The sequence below is a fragment of the Sciurus vulgaris genome (assembly GCF_902686455.1).
Source record: "Sciurus vulgaris genome assembly, chromosome: 5".
Taxonomy (NCBI): Eukaryota; Metazoa; Chordata; class Mammalia; order Rodentia; family Sciuridae; genus Sciurus; species Sciurus vulgaris.
In genome coordinates, this window is record NC_136465.1 from 89,243,221 (window position 1) to 89,263,552 (window position 20,332).

A 20,332-nucleotide genomic window follows, 5' to 3' on the forward strand; every position below is an offset into this window, starting at 1 on the left:
CCTTAAAAAAAAAAAAAAAGCAAAACAAATGAGCAACAACAAAACGAGAAAAAAACTGGAGTTAAATTTATAGAGAAAAAGTATGACATTGTATTGCTTTTACTTCTCTTAGTTCTATATTAGCAAAGAAAAATGATCAGAAATTCTCCTCTGCTTTTATAAAAAATGCTTTTTATGTCATGTTCTGAGTCACCCCACCAGGTTTCGTTGTGAAGTTCATGATACTGAGCAGCAATAAAGGAGCTGAGGACTGTAAGTGAACACTGCATAAAACTCAAAGCACATCCCAGGCCACCCTTCTGTCATTGTTTCAAACAAATTTAGTTATGACTTAATGAATCCATATTTCAGCCCTGATTTCATTTATCATAATACTCACACATACTTGTTTCTGAATGTGAATTAGCCCTTAGAACTTAGAAACTGCTGCTTAACTATCTTTTAAAGAGAAATTTTAGTCTAATAGTTTTACACCCTGTATAATAGCAAACTAGTCAGATGTTTATTGTGAAATTAAAAATAACCATTTAAAGATGTTCTCTGTATATATAACTCGTTGGTTGGTATAAGAAGTCACCTCACTTTTAATTTTTTAATTTTTTTCAACTGATTATTGTTATGACTCAAAAACCATATATTATACCACATATTTCATTTAAACTACTTAAAAGCATAATCCAAGTACTATAGTGTTGGTATTAAGTAATAACCCTAACATATCTATATATTACCTGTTAATGGGGTTTTAATGGCTTGACTTTTAATATATATTTGTTTGTTAGATTAAAAATCACTAATTTTTATACCCTAAAATATTTGCATGACATTTTTTGCATATTATGTTTGCTTAACTGTTTTAATTTTCATTTATAGGTGTCACTTTATGTCCTAAAATATTCTCACAGAAGAATGCCTACCATTTTTTACTCCAAAAAGGACAATTTGCTAGTTGACAAGCACTGGAAATAAATATCATTGAACCCCACTCCCCATGTTTCTTTCTAGAGATTTTTATAATGCAAATCATAGAATGAAAATCGGTGCTTTTATAAATATTCTGGAGCTCTCAAAGCAAAATAATGAAACCAAGACTCTCCTTAGTTTTCTATAATGATATTAGGATATGCAACTAAAATTTTAATCTGAATCCAGTATTTTTGGTTTTGATTGGTCTGATTCATTCAATATGGGTTTTGGTGTGAAAATCTCTTCTGATTCCTGAAAGAGCAGTTGTTTTGATCAATCATTACCTCTTTCCAATAAAAAACCTGCTATTGATAGTTCTTATTAGCACATCCCAAACATTTGAACTTTTAGAATATTTTTAAGCCCGAGAGTATGGTATTAACATAATTTAGTGCTCTTAAGAAGCAATAGTTTTGAAAGACCGCCAACCAAAGTGGCACTGTAAAGGATATCATTTGTACATGACAATTTTTAACAAGCTGATTCTTACCATTCTTAATAAACCTGAATATGTTAATTAATTAATAACTGCCAAATTTATTAACTTCTTTTAGAAACACAAGACTTTGGAACTTAAGTGATCATTTTGCAATGGAAATAAATTTTGTTCTTTCATCTGTATTTTGCACTTAATATATGTAGCAATACTTAGTATCACCCAATTACAAGAATTTAAGTGACAGTTTATGGCTGATAAATGTTTTGTAAAAAGGTAGACTCTGTACAGAAAAAAACTTAGATAAATTGTATTTATTTTTATTACTTTTTAGCTTAGACACTATATTAATGCTCCCTTTTTGCCAGAATTACTGGAAGTGCCTCTTGGTTTTATAAATATACAGTACGTATATATTCAAAATTATTGAAATTGTGTCATAATGATCAATGTGGTGGTTATAATGTGAAGATAACGTATAATATAAAAATAGTTCTGTGGTACCTTGTCTAATGTAGTTATTTCTGCAACCCAAATTCTCTGGTCTTCTGTAGGTATTTTGTCCACTCATGTCAAGTACAGGGCTTAGTACCCAATCCACTCCATAGTGAGACATCCATTGGCCTTCTTGGTTTCGTTTGTTCTTTCCACAAACCCACAGTGCTGGGGACTCGAACCCAGGCCTCCAGCATGAGAGGCAGGCACTCTACGAGATGGGCTATATGGCCTGCACTCCACTGGCCTTCTTATAGACTCTAAGAACCCTCAAGAACCTGTGGTAACATCTTCTCCCTATCACTTATGAATTCTTAGCCATATTAATTAAAATCTAACTTTCTACTACTAAGCAATATCTTTTCTCTAATCAAATAGCCTCAAAACAAGTACTCACATTTGTGGCATTCAGTTTCAGATTCCTGTAAAATAGTGCTGCCATTTATCCTATAAATCCTATATAATTCTGTAAATATTATAGATACCAACCCATGGATATTTGAATTATGCAGACTGGGTTGTTTTTATTCTGCATCTTTGAAAATAGAATAGTTTGGATGATTCAAAACACTCAAGAGTATTTAAACTAACTGATGTAGTCCTCGAAGAAAATGCAAACCATGATTTCGACCCTAAGAATTTATTCTTTAATCTATACACCAATTTTCCCATAAACTGAAAGATAAAATTCCAACTCCTAAGTCTGTTATTTTTAAAGTTCCCTTAACTCTCACCTGAAACTACCCTCCCTCCAAAAGATATTTAATAAAAAGATAAATTATGTGGAATGAGATGGAGTGACACTGGATTAAGTCTGATGGATCCAGAGATCCATGGCTGAGGAAAGCAATGACTTCAGCCACTGCCTGAAATAGGAAGCCTCAGAGATCAGATTAGTGTGTCCTGGTCACACTAACTCACACTGATGCAGCTCACTAAATCAGCCCACACCTTCCAACCCATGTGAGGAGGAGCTTGGAATATTGGGATGATAACCTGACCAATGAAAAGAAGAAAGTTTGTTTTAAGTAACTCAAAAACCTTCTGCTTGTTAGGATGATCTTAAGCAACAGTTGCTTATTTTTGTCTGGAGCTACTTTGTGTCCTGAACATTCTTTCTGGCATTGTCACTGGCTTAAAGAGGAGCTCCAGACCCACTTCTACTCAAATCTGTCCAATTCAAAGTCCTGTTGCCCTGCCAGGGTTCTCTGGATCTTCTGGGCAACTGAAATGAGACAGAGGTGGGCTGTGGGTGCAGAGAGTTTGCTTCACACTTCAGTTAGCACTCAGGGTGGAATAGCTCCTTACTATATTGTCAGTTTGGGTGCTTTTTCCCCTGTCAGATGTCAGAAATGAATTCATTGAAGGTTTGGTGTCTGGTCTTTGAGGATATTGATGTAGACAAAGCTGATCGTTTCACTTTCTATGTTTGCCACAATAAGTTGCAACAGATTTGGAGACTTATTGCACGTGTATCAGCTTTGTAAATCAAAAGTCCAGGTGGACTTGGTCAAGGTCTCTGCATTGGGCTTCTCATAAGAGCAACATCAAGGTGTTTGCCAGTGTGGGTTCTTCAAGGCTTCAGAGCAGAGAATCCACTACCAAACTCATTCAGGTTTTTGCAAAACAGTTCCTTGCAGCTATAGGGCAGAGGTCCCTTTTCCTCACTGGCTGTCACTGGGAACTTCAGGTAACTCCTTAAGGCCACCAGCATTCCTCCTGGCATTGCTCCTCTTGCCACCACACCAGCGAAGCCCAGGAATCCTTTTCACCTTTTCAGACTTTCTCTTCCAAGGTATCCTTTCTGCTTCCTGCTGAAAAAAAATTCTCTGCTTTGAAGTGTTCACGTCATTATTTGGGGCCCTAATAATCTAGGATGTTCTTTTGATTTGTAACCTGAATTATATATGAAAATCTCATTGGAAATGTAAATTTATTTACAGTTCCCATGAATTAGGATATGGATGTCTTTGGGAGCTGTAATCTTATCTTCCATAAATCAAGGAAAGAATGAGGAATACATGAAAGATGTAAGAAGAATAAGAGCCACATAGTCATTTCTTCATACCCAGCATGAAAGTAGTAGGCCAAGTACAAAAGCCAGCAATGACAATGGGAAAAGCAGAAAGGACCCCATTTCAAGAGGTTGTAACAGCCTTTGAAGATTTAGTTTGAACACCTGCTGGTAACCCCTGTGAGAGTAGGAACTGATATGATATGATATAATACATGCTCTTAACCATCCATAACATATGTTGCACTTTGTCCTATGGCCAGAATATATGAGTAATGGATTTAAGGGATGGAAATAGGAATGGTTTCCCTCCCTATTGTAGCTACTAACTCACTTATTTTACTCCCATCTCTGAAATAGGGCTCTACTTGTTTAGAGGAAATAGTTGTCAAGTGAGGGGTGATTTCACCCCAGTGCACACTGGTCCCATCACCCTGGATTTGAAACCTCTTGGGTCATGGTGTTCTCTCAGGTTACTGAACCATCAGGAGAAAAAAGTATTGATCCCAATTTATCAAATATGAAAATGAAATATGGTTTCTGATATAAAATCTTGGCTAGAAAGACTGTGTTTGTAATAGAATTCTCTGTGGGACCTTCCACATTGACTAGTAAATGTAATTAGAAACTAAAGCCACCCAATACAAACAGGAACACTAAGGAATTTGACCTGAAGGAATAAGATTTTGGACCATCCCACTGGTAAAACAACCTCAACAGAGTGATTGCTGAGAACAATAAACGAGGAAAACAGAAGTTCTATCTATCACTTTTAGCTTTTAGCCAATTATAGAAACGAATTCAAAATTCATTCTTGAATAATTTTTATGTATCTACCTACCTACTTACTTTTATTTAAAACTCAAGTATGAAAAATTTTAAAGATATTCAAAGTAGTAGCAAAAATAGTATAGTGACCACTATGTACTCATTACCCGGCTCAAACAATTGACATCTGACCGATCAGGTTCATGTATGACTCTAAACATTTAGTTCTTTTCCCCAAAATTCAAGATATCCAATGCAACATTTTATTTTACTTATAATTTATTTAAATAAAAAGTTATTTACCTTTAATTCCTCAAAATAACAAATCTTCACACAGTCTCCACTTTTCTGAGTTTATAAATCTTTTAAGAAGGTTATGGAATCTTTTTGTTAACAGAGTTTTTACTTTGGAACAGGGGTACAAACATACATTATAATTAGTTGATTCATTTCTTAAATCATAGTGTACAATTTATCCCCCAGCTCCTTCCAAACTCTACCTTGCACTTCTTGGTTGGGGGGAAAAATACATTGTTTGTCCCGATGACATTCCCTACTCTAGATTTTGCTGATTGTGTCTTTTTCATATTCTTCTTCCTCCTCTCTTTATTTAGATCCAGTCTGGGAATAAAGAAGAAGACTCTTTCAAAGATGGTGATTCAAGTTCCTAAGTTCCATCAAGATGTTCAAAATGGCTATTTCTTCAACTGTGTGTGTGATATTATTGGTTTATGATGACCATTATCTAGATTAAATAGGAATTCATTAGGTTTGAAATGCATGATATTCTAATTCTTCCATCCCTTCTTCTTTTTGTATTACTTACATAGAAATTTCTCTGTATGTTTTAATAACTAAGGAACACATGGAATAGGAGATGCTGTATAAATGCACAATTTTCTCCTGTGTACCACCAAGTTTAAATATATCGAGGTTGTTATTTAGAGTCACACAAAGTTGAGCAGATGATGTTTCTATGGTGCTACTATGAATTCATTAATTTTAAAGTTTTATATGTTTCAACCATTGCAGTTACTATTCTTTTTCAGTCTCAGTTTTTTCTTTATTTGGCTAGCAGAAGCTTGTTCGAGTTGGCTCCTGGTACTATTGGCACAATCTAGTCTTTAAGACCTCATAGGACAAGATGATCCAGGCCTATCTTATAACCAGTCACATGTCAAGGAGCTATGGTTCCTTTATTTGTGATGTTTATAGATCCCAATTAAATGCTAGTTTTTCTCTTTGCTAGTTAGTTGGTCATTGTTTCTAGAACTTTTCACTGGAGAGAGATGGAAGTATGGTGCATGCATTTGTGTGTGTGTGTGTGCGCACATATACATATGTGGGTCTGTTTTTCAGACTGAAAACCACTTCATTCAAATTTGGGACTACAAAGCTTTCCTTAACCTCACTAATCTAATGCTATAAAACCATGTATTTAAAACCATGAAACTGGACAAGATCATAAGAGAGTAAGTATTAATAGAGCAAACACGATATCCCAAGGATTGAATTGTCAGGTATTCCAAGCAGTGAAGACCAGAGCAAATGACCACTGAAGTAGAAGAAAAAGATCAAGGGAGTGTGGTACCCTGAAACCCAGGTAAACAAAATGGACCAAGAGAAGGGCACTGTTAGGTATCCTGGAGGTGTCCCCCAAAAACTCACGTGTGAGATGATGCAGGAAGTCTGGAGGAGAAATGATTGGGTTGTAAGAGTCTTAACCCAATCAGTGAATTAATCCCTGATGGGATTTACTGAGTGGTAACTGGAGGCAGATGGGATGTGGCTGGAGGAAGTGGTTCATTGGGGGTGTGGCTATGGGATATCTATTTTTTATCTGAAGAGTAGAATCTCTCTCTGCTTCCTGATCACCACATGGGCTACTTCCCTCTGCCACACTCTTCCACCATGATGTTCTGCCTCACCTTGAACCCTGAGGAATGGAGCCGGCCTTCTATGGACTAAGTCCTCTGAAACCATGAGCTCCTAAATAAACCTTTCCTCCTCTACAGTTGTTCTAGTTTCATCTTTTAGTCACAGTAGTGAGAAAGCTGACTAAAACAGGCACAATCAGTAGTGTACAATTTTGCAAGTTGAACATTTGAAAAGGTCTGGAAATTGATCACTGGATTTATTAATGTGAATGTCTTTGGTGTTATTGATTAAATACTTGTGGAGGAAGGAGGGAGGCAAAAACTGATTGGAGTAGTTGGAGAAAGAATTGGAGGAGAGGAATTTGAGATCAGTAGTATAGACTCCAGCTTGGGCTTCAATTAACCAACTGTTTGTTCAAAGACCAGAGAAGAAGACATATTATGCATACATATGTAGGCAGAGTGTAGATGTGACCATGGCAGATTGTGTTATTTACCCTGTTTTTTTTGTTTCTTTTGTTTTGTTTTTCTATTTTGTCAGTGAATTCCCTGAACGAGGCCATCAGCAGGTAATGGATGGAGGTGAAGGGTTGAAGCTTTGAAAAATCTTTCAAGAAAAAGGGAAAATAGGTCATTAAAAGATATTCTGCCTATAGTGCCTCTGCTGTCCAGTGAGGTTAGTTATATTAAATTATAAAATAAGTGAGTGCACATTAGTGAATTGTTCTCCAACCATTTAACAGTGTAGATACAAATATGGAATAGATAGAAAGTTGGATTCAATCCTGGGAAGCTTTACCAAGAAAGAACAACAAATAGAAAGAGGAATGGGGAATTGAGGAAAGTGATTAAAATGATTGATAGCTAGGAACAACTCAGGTATGAAGCAAAATGAGAATATGAGTGTGATGGGTTAAATTGTGACCCATTTGTTATGGTTCCCTGTATCTGTGAATGCAGCCTTACTTGGAAATAGGGTCTTGGCAGATGTAATCAAGTTAATAAGAGGTCATTCTTATAGTCCAATAGGACTTAGCAGCATCCTGTTAAGAACTGAAGGTAGAAACTCACGGGAGAAGCTGACCATGTGTTTACAGAGGCAGAAATTTGAGTGATGCATCTGTCAGCCAAACAATGCAACAGGTGTCAACACCAAAAAAGAAGAGACTAAGCCAAATACCTACTTGGTGGTCCTTTGTCACTGGGGCTCTAGGAAACTCACTCATTTATGTATGGCAGCTGAGTGGCTGTGATAGAAATTTATAAAACAAGACTGTAAAAGAGAAGAACATGGTCCAGAGCATGGAAGTGGGAATGAAAGGCTGAGGTAGGATACAATCTAATGCAAGGCTCAACATAAGAAGATCTGAATACTGAGTAAAACAAGTATTCAGTACACAAAGAGTAGTGACATTCACTGTGGACTGTAGAAGGAAAGGAATCATGTTAGAGAGTGAAGTTGAACAAGTTGGTAATAGACCACATTACTTTCACAGGGGAGAATTACATTTCTTGCCGAGGAAAAATAAGTCCTTTGCACTTTCAGCCTTTAGTTACTATCCCCCCTTTAATCTATCACACCTATGGACACTGAAAAAGTCTAATATTTATTAAGATGTTTGCTCACTATTTCTGATGACAAAATCTGGTTTGATTTCTAAAAAATAGTTGGTCTTTCAGAGTCTGGATATACCACTGCTTTGTTGTAAGGTTTAAGATAAACCCTAATTTCTTTGCCTCCTCTTTAATTCTTTTATAGTAAAAAAAAAAAAAAAAAAAAAAAAAAAAAAAAAGATAATATTGATGATTTACATAATCATGCAGTTACATGTGTATTTATGTATTTATACACATACACACACACACACACATATGTATATATTCCACACCCCCCCCCCCAGTTCTGGGAATTGAACTCAGAGACATTCTACTGTTAAGCTACCCCCAGTCCTGCCTTTTTAAAAATTTTGATACAGGGTCTTAGTTGCCCAGGCTAGCCTCAAACTTGCAATCCTCCTAACTTAGCCTACCTAGTGACTGGGATTACAAGTGTGGTCCAAGACACCTGGCTGATGATTAATAGTGATTAGCCATCCAGAACCTGGTGTGAACTGAAATTATGTATGTGATAATGATACCTCCTGATCATTTAGTGCTTGGTTATTAGAAATGTATTTTTAAATACATAGTTTAATTTAATCCTTAAAACAACCCTATACATGTGTTGTTTTAGAACAAAAATTTTGCTTCTAGGAAGAAGTTGAGATTCAGTAAAATTAAGTGACCAGCTAGAGTCATATCCATTTAAGAACTCAGTGAATCTTGGGTGATTTGGGTGGCAATTTGTTTATTGATAGAAACCAAATGCCAATTAATACTGCTGAAGATCTTCAGCACACTCTAAAATCATTCTCCTGGGAAAATAATTGATTAGAATTATAGAATTTCTCAGTGTAAGAAGTTCTCTTTCTTTGAAATTGTATATAATAAACAATTGAATGCCAAGAATTCAATTTTTTTTTTTTTCTATTTTCAATACCCATAGAAATTGTGGATGTGAACAACCCATCTTGTCTCTTTGAGAATTAACTCCTTCTGGAGAGAGCTCTGCAAAACTTTGATCCTGACCTGAGGTATGGTCCCTGTAGATTCTGGAATCCCAATAGTAAAGGAAAGCATGCTGCAATTTTGCCCAAGAGCCTTTTTAAGTAAACCAAACAAACAGACAAACAAACACAAGGATCCCAGTGATGTCCCTAAGGAATGGCTGGCTTAAAAACTTTTTGAAAGGAGAAGGAGGGATCTTTGTTACAAACTTCCGTCCCTCCTCTGGCTTCTGTTCCCTTACCCTCTGCTCCCTGCAGAGTTGTGTTTTCTGGGAATCAGCAAGAAAGATCACAAGTGGTCTTTTCTTTTTTCACTCTCTCCCATAAAGAAAGCTTTATCACGTGTGGCCTTAAACTTGCAGCAAATTGCAAAGAAATGGCTCAAAGGCTTCAGCTCTTTCTGTGCCCTGGGAGCTGAGATGCACGTCAGTGGCCTTGCCAGCGTGGCCAATTCTCTGCAGACTGCCAGAAAAAAAGAGGCCAGTTGGAAAGACGAAATAGAAGAGATTGCTCAGGGGTGAGACCAGATCCTTCATCTTTTATTTCCTTTAATCTGCTCTGTGTCCACCCAGGCTCTCCTGACCTGGCAGAATTGCTCAAAATCACTGTGGAATTCCCCTCAGTTTCCTCTTTCAGCTTGTGGCGCGAGTGGTCCAGCCACACGTGAGGGAGGAACTGACTGTCTGATCTCCAACTCCAGGTAAGATCTGGTTCTCTTCTTTCGAATTTTGTGAGCCTTACCACAGATTCTCACAGGAAAGAAGTTAATAAACCTTTGATTTCTGCATTACTCATGGGTTATAACACTCCTCAATGAAAGTTGATGAGCCCTTTGTTACTCTGGTGGAAGTAGGAGAGGAGACTGGTTAAAGCCTGCTACGCCCATATCTAGGTTCAAATTTGACTCTGATGCTCATTAGTTGGGTAGCTTTTCACCAGCCACTTAACTGCTCTGAGCTATATCATTTTAAAAATGGGATTTATATTGCTAATCTTTGGGGGATTGTTCTAAGGATTACAAAAAGTACATATATTGCCTGGCATAAAAATAGTACTTATTAAATCTGACATAAATAGTTATTTGTAAGGTGGGAGAAGAATCAGCCTTCTAAAAAATACTTACTCCTCGGCAAGGATCTTGAGGTTATTTTTTAGACTTTTTGAAGGTGGGATCCCAAAGTCCAGAAGCCAAGTTGGTACAGAGGTTTTTCCCATGCAAGATGGTAAGGAGGGAGGGATGGGAGTGGCTGCCCGCTCTGAAGTCCTTGGAGGCTACCGCCGGAGATGGTCTTAGTCATTTCAGATCACAAGGGTCAAGTGCATCTGTGTGATTCAACTGCAGCGTCCCTCAGCCACCTGCCTCTACATTTAAAGACCAGAGGACTGATTTTTGAACACATGGATACAGAATTCAGGGTTTTGGTTTTTTTTTTTTTTTTTTTTCAGCCTAAAATGAAAGAAAAACTGCCTGTTTAGTTTAACTTTTGCATCTACAATAAGTTATGCCCCAACGCAGGGTGCTGCATGAAAGAAAGCTTTGCCATATCTCTTTCCCCAGAATCTATTCAAGTGACCAATTAATGTTTTGCCAGATGTAAATCCTGTTAGTTAACTGTGTGCTCTAGACCTCCTTCTGTAAGGGCAATTGAAGAGAGCCAGACTCTGTGCTGAGGATCTCTCCATTCATACCATTGAGCTTCTTTCCCTCTGTTTTCAATGGCTGGAAATATCCATGCTCACAAACCGTAGCCTCCTTGGAACATACTGTATTTGCTGTGATTTGCAGATTAGCCATCAAGATGAAACTGCATTTTCAGCAAAATTATGCAGTATCAATATTTTAAGCTAGATATTAATCTGCCCTAATACATTAACTATGAGCTCTATAGGTATTTCCCTTCTGATATCACTTCTAGATTCTAGTTAAAATAATTTTGTATCAACACCTCCAAATATAAAAAGACAATGTACTTAGTGTTTCAAGTTGTTACATATTATTTTCAACTTTTTTTCTCATTAGCATTAAGATATTAAAATTAACCCTTTGGATCTTTAAAGATAGATTCAATTTAGGTGTTAGCATACTTTATTGTTAAACATTTGTTATTTGCATTATCTTGTCATTGGCCTTAATATTATGACTGATGGGAAATCATATGAGATCTGAACCCCTAAAATAATAAGCCAATTTGCATTAGATTGTGCAATTCTTGGAGAAGTATTACAATTTAAGCTGTAGATTTACTATTTAGTATTTAAAATCTTTCTGGTTTATATTTCTTTTACCTAGTGATATTTTTACGTTTTTAATATCTTAAAATATTTTTATATAAGAAGTACAGGTTTATTGTAGAAAAATTATAAGATACAGACAAAACACCTTTAAAAATCATTTGTAATATCACCAACCAGAAATAATGCATAAACATTTTGAAGCTCTGTTTCTATTCATATACATGTGTGAATATTTATTTCTTTTACAAAATAGTTTTTATATAACCTGTTTTGTACTATGTATTTTTAAAAACTGCTCTGTAAAGAATGCAGTTCTATATGCCTATCATTACTTCTTTATAATGCTTTTCAATAGCTTCAAAGGATTTCATTGCATGAGTATATATACCATACTTTATTCGACTTGTATTATTTGGTCATTCAATTTTTCACTATAAACAATGGGTCTTTCTAGGAATTCAGTTGAAGGCACTCAGTAGTTTTGTGGTGAAGGAACTTATTTAACATTGTATAACACAGTGTTTCCCAACGTCCCCCTAGCCCCGCCCCTCCTTTTGTTTGTTTGTCTTTTTTCCGATATTCCTTTTAATTGTTCTGGTAAAACATTGTCCTGGAAAAGTAATCTTACTAATTCCGTGTATATATGAAGTTGGCTGTTCATACTGGTACAGAAGAATCATTATTTTTAAAAAATCAAGAATGGATTTGAATCTTATCACCTGATATTTTTGTATCTACTGGTATTTTATTGTTTTAATTTTAAATTCTTGTGATGATTTAGGTGAATAAAGTATCTAGTATTCATCAATTACTAAAATTTTTGGGACAATCCTAACTGTAAAATATTACTTTATTAATTTGGATTTGCTAGCATTTTTTTTATTTGAGATTTTATAGCCCATGGGCTTGTTCTGAAGTTTTTCTTTTTGTGCTATCTTTATGAGATCCAATATTCAATATAACTTTAGTGTCGTCAATGGACGGAAACAATGATCCTCCGTTTCCATTTTTTACTATCTTCCATTGAAGGATAGTCGTTAATAAGGCACTCCTGTTATATCATCTTGGTATCTTTGTTTTGGCATAATTTTAGGGTTTTTTTGCCAAAAGCTTCCTTGGCAAAGGAAGGTTTGTGTCAATGTAGGTAATTGATATTTGCTAGAAAGTTATTCATTTTGGCAATGTTTTACAGTTATTTCTATATCCTGTACATAACTTTTGTTCTCCTACATATTTGTATTTTTATCCTTGTGTCTTTATCTTTTGATCTTGATTAACATTATCAATTCTTCTTTAGTTTTTTTTTTTTTTGGTCTTACAATATTATTGTTTCACTTTTTTTTCCTTTGTACATTTTTTTAAAAATTAAAGTTACATATGTTTTTTATATAAAGTAATATACAAATATAACAAATTTTTTAAAACCAAACCCCACTCCCCCTGCTTCTTCCCTTCCTGGAGAAATCCTCTCAACTTTTGAATAGTTTAGGTTTTCTGATATTAACTTCATATTTCAAAATAAATTATTGATGCTACTATTACTTGATTTTTATTTCAAACAATGACGGTTTAATAAACGCTGACCAAGCATTGCATTAAGTCAGGGTCTTATATGACACTCAGAACAAGCCTTAGTTTCTACCACACTACATGAACTTTTACTCCAATTGTCATTTCTTTCTTGTTTTGATTTTTTTTCAGGTTTCATTCAACTTATTTATTTATTTACTTATATAAATACCCTACGTTGTAGCCACAACTGGAGCGTGGGTCCTTTTACAGAGACTCTGGTGTGGGTTTTCACAAGATGGTCAGTGAACTCCTCATAGGGAGACTTGGTGAATATGGTGAACACAGTCTCTTTCCAGAGATCAGGAGTCAAATAGCTGTATGACTTGGAGATGGCATCAAAGGTGGCCTTAGTGAAGTTGCCCAAGGTGGCGGTGCGGCCCCTGGCAGAAGTATAGCAGTCATTGATACCAATCATCAGCAGCAGCTTCTTGGGCACAGGGGCTGAGACAATGTCAGTACCTCCGGGGGCAGGGATGAGTGGCACCAGCACAGAACCACAATGTCCAATCATCTTGCAAGGGACAGTATGGGGCTTGCCAATCTTGTTCCCCCAGTAGCTTCTCTGCAAAGGAACAATGCAGAACTTGGTTAGGATGATGGCCCATCGGATAACAGTAGCTACCTTTTTGGAGCACTTTACTCCCAGTCCAGCATGACCATTGTAGTCCCTGATAGCTACAAATGCCTTGAGCCTGGTCTACTGGCCAGCACAAGTCTGCTTCTGTGCAGGCATGATCTTCAAAACCTCATCCTTGAGTGAAGTCCCCAGGAAAAAGTCGATGATCTCAGACTCCTTGATAGGCAAAGAGAAGAGGTAGATCTCCTCCATGGACTTGATCTTCATATCCTTGACCAGGCAGCCAGCTTGGTGACCAGGATCCACTCCTTGTCTTTGGCCTTGCCTCTGCGAGGGCCAAGGCAGAGATGCTGTTGAAGCCTCAGCAGAAGCTGCTCCAGCCACCCATTCCAGGGGCTGGGCCCTCCAGCTGCACCGGCCTCATCTGCCATTTGGTGTTTTCCCAGAGAAGAAGCTTGGTCATTTCTTTTGTTAGTGCAATGATATATGAAAGATCTCTTAATGTGCAATTGTGTCATCTAATAATCTGTAGGGATATCCAGAGGTTATTTTATTTTTTTAATCCTTTGATACAGATTAGCTTATCAGGCCTGCACTGAGTCATGCAGAATCCTAAAGAAGTAGGATCACAGGATGTACAAATATTGATGTGAAGAGACAGAAATAGGTTCAGAGCACATGATGCTGTCAAGGGTTTGATCACAACAGAAAAGCCAGAGGAGGGTGGAAAATAATGCATGGGAAGGAAGCTTAATTTAAGGCAGACCCAAAACTGTCCTTTCTCTGAATCAAATCTAAGCTTCAGTCATCAATAATTCTTCCTTCTAATTTGTCACACTAAAATGATGCACAAATTTGACCTCATCACTTTTGCAATACTTTAAGCCTTAGTTTGGCACTGTGGGAATTATAAGGTGCTTTAGTGACATTTGGTGGGTATCAACCTCTTCTACTCATTCTGGTAAGAAGGTAGCTTTGAAAGCTTCCAGATTAGTTCAAGTGAATCAACACTCAACTGGTTGAATTCCTCTTCTTACTTTCCTGCTTGCTCCTAGTTTAATCTGGCAAGAACACCAAGTTAGCAAAACTGTGCTTCCTTATTTATTCCAAAGGCAACATTTAAATTTATTCTTTGCTATAATGAGGCTTAAACTAGTGGAATTGAGAAAGAATGCTGGCTACGAAGTCCCAATAGTTAATCAAATATCCTGTTTGATTTTATTTTTTTATTTTTTTATTTTAATTAAAAATCATAAATTTACATAGGACAATGTTGTTTGATTCATTCTGTTATTGTTCCCCTTTCCCCCCACCCCTCCCACCCCTCTTTTCCCTCTGTACAGTCCTTCCTTCCTCCATTCTTACCACCCTCCTTATCCCTAACCCTAACCCTAACACTAACCCCTCCTATACCCCCTTATATGTCCTCATCCGCTTATCAGAGAGATCATTCGTCCTTTAGTTTTTTGAGATTGGCTTATCTCATGTAGCATGATATTCTCCAATTTCATCCATTTGCCTGCAAATGCCATAATTTTGTCATTCTTCATGGCGGAGTAATATTCCATTGTATATATATGCCACAGTTTCTTTATCCATTCATCAACTGAAGGGCATCTAGGTTGGTTCCACAATCTGGCTATAGTGAATTGAGCAGCTATGAACATTGATGTGGCTGTATCTCTGTAGTATGCTGATTTTAAGTCCTTTGGGGATAGGCCAAGGAGTGGGATAGCTGAGTCAAATGGTGGTTCCATTCCAAGCTTTCTGAGGAATCTCCATACTGCTTTCCAGAGTGGCTGCACTAATTTGCAACTCCACCAGCAATGTATGAGTGTACCTTTCTCCCCACATCCTCGCCAACACCTATTGTTGCTTGTGTTCTTGATAATCGCCATTCTAATTGGGGTGTGAGATGAAATCTTAGTGTAGTTTTGATTTGCATTTCTCTTATTACTAGAGATGTTGAACATTTTTTCATATATCTATTGATTGCTTGTACATCTTCTTCTGTGAAGTGTCTGTTCATTTCCTTAGCCCATTTGTTGATTGGATTATTTGTATTGTTGGTGTAGAGTTTTTTGAGTTCTTTATAGATTCTGGAAATTAGTGCTCTATCTGAAGTATGAGTGGCAAAGATATTCTCCCACTCTGTAGGCTCTCTCTTCACATTACTGACAATTTCCTTTGCTGAGAGAAAGCTTTTTAGTTTGAATCTATCCCAGTGGTTGATTCTAGCTTTTATTTCTTGTGCTATGGGAGTCCTGTTAAGGAAGTCTGATCCTAAGCCAACAAGTTGAAGGTTTGGACCTACTTTTTCTTCTACAAGATGCAGGGTCTCTGGTCTGATTCTGAGGTCCTTGATCCATTTTGAGTTGAGTTTTGTGCAGGGTGAGAGATAGGGATTTAGTTTCATTCTGTTGCATATGGATTTCCAGTTTTCCAGCACCATTTGTTGAAGAGACTATCTTTTCTCCATTGCATATTTTTGGCACCTTTGTCTAGTATGAGAAAATTGTATTTATTTGGGTTTGTGTCCATGTCCTCTATTCTGTACCATTGATCTACCTGTCTATTTTGGTACCAATACCATGCTGTTTTTGTTAGTATTGCTCTGTAATAGAGTTGAAGATCTGGTATTGCGATACCCCCTGCTTCGCTCTTTCTACTGAGGATTGCTTTAGCTATTCTGGGTTTCTTATTCTTCCAGATGAATTTCATAATTGCTTGCTCTATTTCTGTAAGGTACATCATTGGGATTTTAATTGGAATTGCATTGAATGTGTATAGCACTTTTGGTAGTATGACCATTTTGACAATATTAATTCTGCCTATCCAAGAACATGGGAGATCTTTCCATCTTCTAAGGTTTTCTTTAATTTCTTTCTTTAGTGTTCTGTAGTTCTCATCGTAGAAGTATTTCACGTCTTTTGTGAGATTGGTTCCCAAGTATTTTATTTTTTTCGAGGCTATTGTGAATGGGGTAGTTTTCCTAACTTCTTCTTCTGAAGATTCATCACTTATGTATAAAAATGCATTGGATTTATGAGCATTGATCTTGTAACCTGCTACTTTACTGAATTCACTTATGAGTTCTAAGAGTTCTCTGGTGGAATTTCCAGGTTCCTCTAAATATATAATCATGTCATCAGCGAACAGGGATAGTTTGAGTTCTTCTTTTCCAATTCGTATCCCTTTAATTTCTTTGGTTTGTCTAATTGCTCTGGCTAGAGTCTCAAGAAAATGTTGAATAGAAGTGGTGAAAGAGGGCATCCCTGCCTTGTTCCAGTTTTTAGGGGGAATGATTTCAGTTTTTCACCAATTAGAATGATATTGGCCATGGGCTTAGCATAGATGGCCTTTACAATGTTAAGGAATGTTCCCACTACCCCAATTTTCTCTAGTGTTTTGAGCATGAAGGGATGCTGTATTTTATCAAATGCTTTTTCTGCATCTATCGAAATAATCATGTGATTCTTAACTTTTAGTCTGTTGATATGGTGAATGACATTTATTGATTTCCTGATGTTGAACCAACCTTGCATCCCTGGGATAAAACCCACTTGATCGTGGTGCACTATCTTTTTAATATATTTTTGTATGCAATTTGCTAAAATTTTGTTGAGAATTTTTGCATCGATGTTCATTAAGGATATTGGTCTGAAATTTTCCTTCCTTGATGTGTCTCTGTCTGGTTTAGGTATCAGGGTGATATTGGCTTCATAGAATGAGTTTGGGAGGGTTCCCTCCTCTTCTATTTTATGGAATACTTTGAGAAGTATTGGAATGAGCTCTTCTTTAAAGGTTTTGTAGAACTCGGCTGAGAACCCATCTGGTCCTGGACTTTTCTTTGTTGGTAGGCTTTTGATGACCTCTTCTATTTCATTGCTTGAAATTGATTTATTTAAGTTGTGTATGTCCTCCTCGTTTAGTTTAGGTAATTCGTATGTCTCTAGAAACTTGTTGATGTCTTTGAGGTTTTCTGTTTTGTTGGAGTATAGATTTTCAAAATAGCTTCTGATTATGTTTTGTATTTCACTCATGTCTGTTGTGATAGTTCCTTGTTCATTCCGAATTTTAGTAATTTGAGTTTTCTCCCTCTTTCTCTTGTTAGTATGGCTAAGGGTCTATCAATTTTGTTTATTTTTTCAAAGAACCAACTATTTATTTTGTTAATTTTTCCGATTGTTTCTTTTGTTTCAATTTCGTTAATTTCGGCTCTGATTTTAACTGTTTCCTGTCTTCTACTACTTTTGGTGTTTGTCTGCTCTTCTTTTTCTAGGGCTTTGAGCTGTAGTGTTATGTCGTTTACTTGTTGATTTCTACTTGTTTTGTTGAATGCACCCCATGAAATAAATCTTCCTCTAAGTACTGCTTTCATAGTGTCCCAGAGATTTTGATATGATGTGTCTTTGTTGTCGTTTACTTCTAAGATTTTTTTTATTTCCCTCCTGATGTCTTCTGTTATCCATTCATCATATAATAGTGTATTATTTAATCTCCATGTATTGGAGAAGTTTCTGTTTTTTATTCTGTCATTTATTTCTAATTTCAATCCATTATGATCTGATAGAGTACAAGGTAGTATCTCTATCTTCTTGTATTTGCTAACAGTAGCTTTGTGGCATAAGACATGGTCTATTTTAGAGAAGGATCCATGTGCTGCTGAGAAGAAGGTGTATTCGTTCTTTGTTGGATGGTATATTCTATATAAGTCGGTTAAGTCTAAATTGTTGATTGTGTTATTGAGATCTATGGTTTCTTTATTCAATTTTTGTTTGGACGATCTATCCAGCGGTGAGAGAGGTGTGTTAAAATCGCCTAATATTATTGTGTTGTGGTCTATTTGATTTCTGGAATTGAGAAGGATTTGTTTGACGTACATGGATGAGCCAATGTTCGGGGCATAGATGTTTATGATTGTTATGTCTTGCTGATTTATGCTTCCCTGAAGCAATATGTAATGTCCTTCTTTATCCCTTCTGACTAGTTTTGTCTTGAAGTCCACATTATCTGAAATGAGGATGGATACTCCAGCTTTTTTCTGTGTCTGTGTGCATGGTATGTTTTTTCCCATCCTTTCACCTTTAGTCTATGGGTATCTCTTTCTATGAGATGAGTCTCTTGCAGGCAGAAAATTGTTGGATTTTTCTTTTTAATCCATTCTGCCAGTCTATGTGTTTTGATTGATGAGTTCTGGCCATTAACATTCAGGGTTATTATTGTGATATGATTTGTATTCCCAGTCATTTGACTCATTTTTGTTTTTTGACATGATTTGGTTTCCCCTTTATTTGGCTATTCCTTTAGGCTAGTTCCTCCTGTTGCTGATTTGCATCGTTGTTTTTCATCTCTTCCTCATGGAATATTTTCTTGAGAATATCTGTAATGCCGACTTTCTTTTTGTAAATTCCTTTAGCTTTTGTTTATCATGGAAGGATCTTATTTCATCCTCAAATCTGAAAATAAGTTTTGCTGGGTATAAGATTCTTGCTTGGCATCCGTGTCCTTTCAGGGCTTGGTAAATGTTGTTCCAGGCCCTTCTAGCTTTTGGGGTCTGGATTGAAAAATCTGCTGATATTCTTGTTGGTTTCCCCCTGAATGTAATTTGATTCTTTTCTCTCGCGGCCTTTAAAATTCTGTCTTTATTTTGTATGTTAGGTATTTTCATTATAACGTGCCTTGGTGTGGGTCTGTTGTAATTTTGTATATTTGGAGTTCCATAAGCCTCTTGTACTTGGTTTTCCATTTCATTGTTCAGATTTGGGAAATTTTCTGATATTATTCCCTTGAATAGATTGTTCATTCCTTTGGTTTGTTTCTCTAAGCCTTTCTCAATCCCAATAATTCTTAAATTTGGCCTTTCATGATATCCCATAATTCTTGTAGATTCTGTTCATGATTTCTTACCATCTTTTCTGTTTGGTCAACTTTGTTTTCAAGATTAAATATTTTGTCTTCAATATCTGAGGTTCTGTCTTCCAGGAGTTCTATCCTATTGGTTATGCTTTCTATGGAGTTTTTAACTTGGTTTATTGTTTCCTTCATTTCAAGGATTTCTGTTTGTTTTTTTTTCAGTATCTCTAACTCTTTATTGAAATGATCTTTTGCTTCCCGTATTTGCTCTTTTAACTGTTGATTGGTGCGATCATTTAATGCCTGCATTTGCTCTTTCATCTCCTCTTTCAATGTCTGCATTTGCTCTTTCATCTCCTCATTTGCTTCCCTGATTGTTTTAATCATGTACATTCTGAACTCCCTTTCTAACATTTCTTCTGCTGTGCTGTCATTAGGTTTTATTGCTATAGTATCTAGGTTTGTTTGGGACATTTTCTTCCCTTGTTTCCTCATATTGGTCAGATGTCAGTGGGACTTTGTGATATTTCAGAATTCTTCTATTGGCTTATATTGTCCCTGTAGATTTCCAGTGTATTACCTTCCTACCTTCAGTAGCCTGAAATCTTGGAGTAACTTGATAATGCAGTGCTACCAAGGAAAGCTGCCCCTAGTCCTCTACTGGTTCCAGGTCTTGGAGCTGGCTCTGTGTGGAAAGGCTCTCACTGGATGGTCTGCTGGAGAAGCTAGCCTGGAAAGGCGCTTCCTGCTGGAGGGGGCTGGGCTGCGGGCTGCTTGGGGAAGTCCCTGGCTGCCCTATCCTGGTCCCTGAAGCATCGTGTGGGCAGGAACTCGCCTCCCTGGTTCAGGGACTTGAAGCTTGGTTCTGTGCAGAAAGGCTCTCACTAGGGGGCCTGCTCTGAGATGCTGGAGAATCTAGCCCTGTGGGAG

The 20,332-nt window shown here is 36.7% G+C and overlaps 1 protein-coding gene and 1 pseudogene across 6 annotated transcripts in view; one reads left to right on the forward strand and one right to left on the reverse strand.

Annotated features, from left to right (window-relative positions):
• The first annotated feature begins 8,459 nt into the window (after positions 1-8,459).
• The window catches only part of SLCO1C1 (solute carrier organic anion transporter family member 1C1), a 60,118-nt gene continuing 48,245 nt past the window's right edge, over positions 8,460-20,332 (forward strand). For 4 of the 5 annotated variants that reach the window (XR_013764028.1, XM_079141479.1, XM_079141480.1 and 1 more), the window contains exon 1: positions 8,460-9,862. The gene's annotated coding sequence lies outside the window, so the exon portion shown is untranslated. The remainder of the gene's footprint in view (positions 9,863-20,332) is intronic. The other variant, XM_079141478.1, reaches the window with a different exon arrangement.
• LOC306661065 (small ribosomal subunit protein uS5-like) lies at positions 13,140-13,977 on the reverse strand (annotated as a pseudogene). Its single transcript has one exon. The product of its transcript is annotated as a small ribosomal subunit protein uS5-like (transcript).